This window comes from Arvicanthis niloticus, chromosome 4 (genome assembly GCF_011762505.2).
Source record: "Arvicanthis niloticus isolate mArvNil1 chromosome 4, mArvNil1.pat.X, whole genome shotgun sequence".
Classification (NCBI taxonomy): domain Eukaryota; kingdom Metazoa; phylum Chordata; class Mammalia; order Rodentia; family Muridae; genus Arvicanthis; species Arvicanthis niloticus.
This window is the reverse complement of record NC_047661.1, coordinates 26,506,272-26,514,715: the sequence shown is the minus strand read 5'-3', so window position 1 is coordinate 26,514,715 and position 8,444 is coordinate 26,506,272. Positions and strand designations below refer to the sequence as shown.

The 8,444-nt window shown below is 35.5% G+C and overlaps 1 pseudogene; it reads right to left on the bottom strand.

Moving 5' to 3' along the window:
- Positions 1-3,040: 3,040 nt before the first annotated feature.
- On the bottom strand, positions 3,041-3,791 carry LOC117707517 (sorting nexin-10 pseudogene; annotated as a pseudogene).
- Between the last annotated feature and the right edge of the window lie 4,653 nt (positions 3,792-8,444).

Below are 8,444 nucleotides of genomic sequence, written 5' to 3'. Positions count from 1 at the left end.
GGAGCTATTTTTATTGGGATGCAATATATGTAAAGAATAAAAGGTTTTTAAAAGAAAATTAAATTACAAACTTTTAATACTTTGTCTTTTATATTTACTCTTATGTGAACATTCATAATAACTGCCACAAAATATCATTCAATATAGCACTTGACCAAACTTTTAAAATTTCTTAAAGTGATGAACAGATAGTATCAACATACATATTTTAGGTATTTATTTAAGATTCATATATTTAGTATCTATATATTGTGCTTTGACATAAAAAAAATCTAGCTAGAAAAAGGACTGTTGTGGAGAGACTGGATGAAAAATAAAATTGTTCTGATAGTACAGAAGGCAAAACTGGGTCAGACGTCTAGTAAGTATATAAAAATAAGTTTCAAGTTCATGTAGGAAGTTACTTTCTAGAGATGTATTTTTAAGTGGTATTGAACTTCTACCTTTAGAGCACCAAATGAAAGCTGGGAAATTCACTTTTCCATTGTCACAGGAGCGGTTTTAACTGAATTAAAGTTCAAATAGAGCCCTGAAAGTCTCTTCTATGATTTTTTTATTGTATGCAGAATGGGTAAAATACAAAGTTGGTAGAGATAGTTGGAAGGCATGCAAGAAATAAATTAATACATAGAGAATTAAACAGAAACAGGAAAGAGACAACAACGGGAAGAAAAGGACAGAAAACTTTTAGAACTAAGACATTTATAATCAAAGGAAAAATTACTAGGAAATGAGAATGTCTACAAAAATGCCATAAGTTTTATAATGTTAAAAAAAAAACTCAGTGACCTCATTCTTTTCAAAGGAGTAAAATAAAAAGAATTTACAGATTAAGATTGATATTTAAAATACAGAAATTAAAATTGCGTCTCATGACTTTAAGATGAATTTAATTAGAGTTGAAAATTCCTTTCATTTGTCATTTATAAAAGCAGTTTTAGACTTCTTGATTGATTCTTGTTATACTTATGAAGAAATTTTACTATCCTAATTTATAAGAGGCTGTCAGTTGATTTTTGTCATGCTCATATTTATGCCCTGGATCCTGTCACTTTGTAAGCAAGTTAGTTAATGGCTTTCTCCAATTTATTAGTAAGCTTAATTAAAGCAAATAAGGTAAAAAAAAAAAAAACTATAGCTCACCCATCTTTGTGTCATTTCTACTACTTAACACAAAGCCATCATTACAATGTGAATAGAAGTACTTTTATTCAGTAATCATTTGTTGAGCCTTTTTTCTTCTGTCCCAATGCTCTGGGCAGAAGAGCACAGTTATGTGGTTAAGAGTGTGGGCTTGTTGAGAGAGAATCTGTGTTCAAATCCCTGACCTGTCATTTACTATGTTCAGTCTCTTCAGCTATAAAATAAGAAAAACATTTCCTTCCAAGTTGAAGACAACATAGGGTAGTGTACGCAAGTTTCTTAAGATGCCTTGCTACATGCTCAACACATATAAGCCAATTGCATAAGCTCTAAAACATGTTCTAAACATGTTCTAATGTCACACATTCATTGTATCACATTGACTTGGAGGATAAAAAGTTTAAGGCTACACATCAAGATTCTGCTTCAAAAGAGAAAGAGGAAAAATTGTTTTCAATACAGCCACAATACCTGCACTGGGTTTGGCAGTGCTGCTTTCCTGTTGAAGGAACAGTTTGAGAATCTTTGGTGTTAGCTCTTTTTTAAAGGTCTGATGAGTCCATCTGTATCTGGACCTATTTTAGTTTGAAGATCTTTTTTTTAAAAATATTTACAGAAGTTTAATGTTTCAGACACAGAACTTTGAAAATCATTCTTATTCCAAATTTAATGTTTGTTTCTTTTTTTTAACCAATTCTCTGTAACAAGCATCTCAAAGGACAATTTAATAACTTTTTATTAATATAATAACTCCTAAGTACCCAAGTAAATGGCTGCTTTTTGCAGCAGCTTTTGCACCCACGGGAGTGGGAGCCATTCATTGGAAGCAACAAGTTATCCCACTTAGGTGAAAATTCCTTCTGCTGGCTCCCAGAGATACCTGGGAAGACTCTGGAGAGCACTTGGCTAATTAATCCCAGGAAAATGCTGCCTTATCTGAAACTGGAAGCTCATGGTGGACCCAAGACATCTTATCTTTGGGCCACTTTCCAAAAAAAAAAAAAAGTTATTTTATTCAAACTAAGCCAATCTTCTGGAAGACACCTAAAAAGAACGGGCTTTTAAAACCTGACCGTGAGCTCTGACATTAGCAACCCGGCTCCCACTCCAAAATTACTGAAATGTTTATGGGTAAAATTAACACTAATAAAACCCTTTTTCTAAAGGAAAAAAAATGAACAGGGCCTACCAGAGAAGCCACCACTGATAAAAGTCACCTGGTGACTTTTTTTTTAATGTCAGAAAATAAATCATAAGCTATGATTCTAATTGCACAATGGTAAAAGAATGACTTGTCACCAAGAAACCATGTTTAGGGTGATTTTGGACAGTGAGAATGTATTTGTCGTATAGCAAATTTAAGCAAAATTTCAAACATTTCTGTTTTTCTCCCTACTAAGATGTAAACATTTTTATAGTACATCTCTCTATTTGTAAGGCGTATTTTTCATTTACACATGATACAGTATACTGGAATGCTTAAATACTCTTAAATATTTAAATCAAATACCTGAAGGCAAAGTATTTTCCAGAGAAGAAGTCCCCACAAAACAAGAGCCATGAGTCAAAGAGTCAGGCAGTCTACTGTGCTGTGACTCTGTACTCTGGCTCCGGCCACATACTGTGTTTACAGCAACTTCCTCATTGATACAGCGAAGATGCTCCGTCTGGCTTTAAATGCTACTCATACACCTAGCTCTTTAAAATTCAGTTAAGACCCACTGTGTGTGTGTGTGTGTGTGTGTGTGTGTGTGTGTGTGTGTGTGTGTGTGTGTGTACATATAGCACATAACTCACTTCACTTGAGAACAGGATCGTATTTACAAGCATGGGATGACAATAAAGGGTGGAACAGCATTCACAGACCTTACAGCTTCATACAGAAGCTTGGCTAGAATTAGACAACATAAAACTAATAATAATAATAACCCACCACTTTAAGGATTTAACTACCTAGGATACTGACAGTGGCGTTAGGTAAGAATCTATTACGAGCAAGCATTCTTTCTGGCTGGGCACAATTTTGTTCCAAAGGTGGTAGCCCTAGAATTCCTTCTCAGGACTCCTGCAGAGCTGGGCTGTCATCACTACTGTGTCCAAGCCCAGAGGATGAACTCTCTGAGTCATACTCTGCGTCCGTGTCTTTCTTCCCTTCCTCCTTTTCTTCGGGGAAACTGTCTGTTCATCAAGGCGAACTTGTGAATGGCTTCTTCCACCGAGTACTTGGTCTGCCCAGAGACACATGCTTCAATGTCCTCGGAGTTCAGATGGCTCTGCAGGAAGAGGTGGAGGCTGCTATCGGAGAGCAAGAGTGCATTCTGCAGGACTTTTCTGAGTAAATCTTCCAAGCCCTGATGGCGCTGGTCGACATGCTGGCGATTGTTCATGTTGAAAAATAGGTTTTTAGATGGAAGTTCTGGTAATTGTACCAGCAGTGCGTTGCTTTGGAGCCTCTGCCTCAGCCACACGAATTCTCTATACCTTCTTCGTACACAAGAGGTTTTCATTGTAAAACACATGCTATTCGTGTGAATATATATCTCATAGTCGATGTAAGAGTGTCAAAAGTCCTCCTTCTGAATCCTGAGGTCTCGGACCCAGACACTCACGAACCCCCCTTTCTGCTGTTCTGGAAACATCTTCAGCTCAGGACAACGCACATTCCTGGACGCCCGGCCAGGAGCACGGCGGAGTTTGCTGACTCAAGGCGCGGCAGCAACGAGAGCCTAGGAGCGCACCCGAGGAGCGCAATCCCGCGTCCTTGAAGATCTTTATTATTGCTTTAATCTCATTGATTGTTATATCTGTTTAAACTGCTTAATACATCTTATTTTAATTCATACATAAATGTTTTCATAAATTCATCCATTCCTTTTAGATTTCTACAATTTAGTAGAACATTAAAGAATTAGTAAAAAAAAAAAAATCTTAAATGATTTTCAAAATCTTACTGGTATCTTTTGGAACTCTTCACTTAAATTTTTAATTTTATTCATTGACTCTTTCTCTTGGTTAATTTTATGCAGGGCTTGTTGAACTTATTTATCTGTACAAGAAATCAACTCCTTGTTTCATTGATTCTTTATAGAGTATTGTTCTTTTGTCTCAGTTCCATTCTTTAATTTCTCTTTGATCTTTATTTCTTTACGTTTACTGATTTGGAAATTTGCTGCTCCCTATTTTTCCAAGAAAAGTACATTGGCAAACTGCTTTGGAAAGTATTTAATCTCAATCAGGGGCTTCTACCCTACCTTTGACCATTCACTTCCTGGATAAAAGACACACAAGTTTTAGATTTATAATAAGCTTAAAAAACACTGGAGCTGGACAGATACCTACCCTCTAAGCTATTAGAATCTATTTCCCCATCAATAACCCTGAATTATAATTTACCCTGTTCTGTCTGGGCTGCTCTTCACGTGGCCAGCCCTCATGGCTATGCTTTCATGACTCACTTAACCCACGGTGTCTTCGTTATCCCCACCTTCTTTCTCCTCATGGTTCCCCTCCGACCCCAAACCCAGAAACCACAAGCCCTGCCTATCTCAATTGTGTCTAGTTATAAATTGCAGGCATCTTTATTCACCAGTCAGTGATAACTTGGGGGGGGCAAGGTCACATAATGTCACTCTAATCTACATACTGATTCTCTCATCCTTGGGAGCACCCAGCCCTTGGGGGCCATTATATACCATTACATTACATAATTGCCAAAAGACCAAGCCTCAACAGTAAATGGTTTGAGATCTCTCTGACTTTCTAATAGAGACAGCATAGCTATGAACTTTCCTCTTGTGATGCTTTCATTGTAGCCCATGCATTTTATTATGTAATGTTTTCATTTTTAATGGTCACTTAGTTTTCTCATGACCCATTAATCATTCAGCACGATGTTGTCCAATTTTCATGCATTTGTGTTATGTCTGTAGCTTCTAGTTGTTGAAATCTAGTTTTACTACATGGTGTCAGGTAAACTACATGGAATTGTTTTAATTTACATTTAATTTAATTTTAGGTCCATCTGATTTATGATATCTGTGTGGGGGTATGTGGGGGTGAGCACACACATATGCAAGTTCATGTTCACTTATGCACGTGTGTGTGTGTGTGTGTGTGTGTGTGTGTGTGTGTGTGTGTGTGTGTGTTGCCAGAGGACAACCTCAGATGTTATCATCTAGTGTAACCTTTTCTTTTCTTCTTGGAGAATAAGTCTCTGACTGGCCTGGAAATCATCTAATAGGCTAGGCTGGTTGGTCAGCTCCAGGGATTCTCCAATCTCCATTTCTTCAGTGCTGGGAATGCAAGTGCACATTATCATAACTAAATCTTTTTGTATGGGTTCTAGGAGGTCTGAATCAGGTTCTCTCGCTTGAGTTATCTACTTAACATTACTCTATGATGTCATTTAACTCATTCTTTTGTTGTTACTTCCTGTTGTTGTTGTTGTTGTTGTTGAAATGATTGTGTATTGGTGAGAATTTGGTAATGAAGTCACTCACTACTATTGGTTATACTTAATCTATTTCTCTGTATCTAGTAGCATTTGTTTATGAAACTGGATGTATCTATATTTAGGGCATATGTGTTAAAAATTGTAATATCCTGTTGATAAATTTTCCCCTTAATCAGTATGATATAACAATTTTATTACTTATTGTCTAAATTTTTCATACATGCATATAGTAAGTTTTCATCCACCTCCACCCCTGACTTCTCCTACAACTCCATACTTTGCTCCATTTCCACTTGCAATACCATATGCTCTTTTGGGGTTTTGTTTGTTTGTTTGCTTGTTTGTTTGCTTGTTTGTTTGGGTTCTTTTTCTCTTTAACATTCAGTGAGACCAAAATGTCATAGGTTCATGTCCTCTGCTGGAGCTGAAGAAACCTGATCCTCCCTCCTCTATCAGCAATCAAATGTCAGCTAAGGGTGGGACTTTGCAAGCCCCTCCCCAACCAGTTCAGGAATTTTGACTTTTTGCAGGTTTTATGAATGTAGTCCCAGCCACTGTGAGTTCATGTGTGCAATGGTCTGTGGTGTCTGGAGAATACTGAGTGGAAGCAGTAATGTGGCACTTCTTTAACTCTCTTATGATTAATTTTGATTTGAAATCTACTTTGTCAGATATTAGAAAAGTGGAACCTTCTTGTTTCTTAATTTTATTTGCTTGAAATACCTTTTTTTCTATCCTCTCATCCTAAAGTTGTATCTGTCATTGTTTATTAAATATATTTCTTGGGGACAACAAATAGATTGATGCTGATTTTAATCCAATCAGCTGCTCCATGTGTTTTCATTCAGAAAGTAGACCATTAATATTCAGAGATATTATTAAAAGGTGTGTATCCTGTTGATTATGTAATGTTTGGTGTTTTTCTTTTCATTTGCTTAATGACATTCAATGGTTTATACCTATGGCCTCATAGATGAATTTATCTTTTTTTTCAGTCTGAAGAATTTCTTAAAGTATCTTAGATAGTTTAGTAACCATGAATTTTATCATCTTGTTTTTTCTGTGTGAAAAAAAAATACTTGTGTCCCTTTCAATTTTGACAGAAATTTTTGCTGGGCATAGTGGTCAAGATTAATAGTTAATTTTCAGAGCTTGCAAACACTATTTCAAACCATCTTGACTTTTGAAGTTTCTATGAGCAATCTGTTGTTATTCAGATGTGGCTTCCTTTATATGTGATTTTATGGTTTTCTCTTAGAGCTTTAAAAAACCTTTCTCTATTCTGTATATTTAGGGTCTTGACTATATTGTTATTGGTGAATTCCTCTCTGGTCTTCTCTAGTTAGTGTTCTCAATGCCCCCTGTGCTGAAATGGACATCCTCTTACCCCCAGATTTGGAAAATTCTCCTCTGATTTTATTCAAAATATTTTCTATGCCTGTAGCAAGAAATTCTTCCTCATTTTTGTTCTTGATTTGTAATTTTGGTCTTTTCATATTGTTCCAAATGTTTTATATGTTTCATTTATATACTTGTATTCATTATTTTGCCTTGGATATTGTTTTAATGTTGCAATAACTCTACCTTGTCTTTAAGGTACTATTCTGACCTCTCATTGATTCATTCTACCAGTGATGTTTTCCATGGATTTTTTTTTTTAACTTGTTGAATTTTTAATTTTCAGTGCTGCAATTTTTTTTATTTCAGTATTTCCATCCTTTTATTGAATTCAACTTGACATTTTTGTATTACTGAATTATTTCTGTTCTCTTATAATTCATTAAGGAGTTTAAGTCCTCTTTGGTTTCTTTGAAAGATATCTATAAGCATTTTTTAATCTTTAAAATTTCACCTTATTCTAATTGGAAATTAGTGTGGAATAGTAAATTTTAGAAGAGTATTGTTCCCTTTTTTCCCTTTACTTATGATTTTACATTGGAAATTACACTAAATTGTGTTATATTATCAACTGAATTTTTTAAATCCTTATCTTTTAATGGAGGTATTTACAATGTTCAATAAAGATAAGGTATTAGGGTTGAAGTATTATTTTTCTCTTGTAGACTGGTGCTTAGAGTTATGGGCTCTATCCCTAGTTCTTGAAAGTAGAATACTATCTGAAAAAATAATCACTGTAAAGAACATGTTCACAATAAATACAATAATAGTAAAATAAATAGAAGTCACCCCTTAAATTCTATTTAATTTAGGAAGTAAAGAAACACTGATAATATAATGTTGGTGAAGACATTGGTTATTGTGCATATAAGTACAAAGGATAACAGCATAATAAGACTAATCATTAGTATTAAGTTGACAGAGAAAAATAATAAATATAAATACAATGGAAACTGTAGAAATTGTGTATATGAGACTGTATTGGCTAAAAATATAACAACATTTCATCCATTAAAGAAAACCTGCAATCAAATAACCTAAAAGAGTCTCATGACTCTGGAGGCGGAAACATGACATCCCTGAATATCAGGCTAATCTGTACTCTTCAAATGGTGTATCAAATGGAAACTGAAAAGGGGGAAGAATAGAGGAAAATGAAGAAAAAGGGGGAAAGAGGAGGAGGGGGAGGAGTGGAAGGAGGAACAGAAACAGAAGGAGGAGGAGCAGGAGAAGGAGAAAGACGAGGGTGGAATAGAGCTGTTCTCCTAAATTGTAATTGGTTGTTAAGTTAAAAAAAGAAGAAGAAAAAGAAGGAGGAGGAGGAGGAAAGGAGGAGAGGAAAGAGGAGGAAGAGGAGAGGAGAGGAGGAGAAAGAGGAAGAGAAGGAGAGATGGAGGAGAAGGAGAAGGAGACAGATAAGGAGGAGGAGGAGGCAAAGGATAAAGAGGAG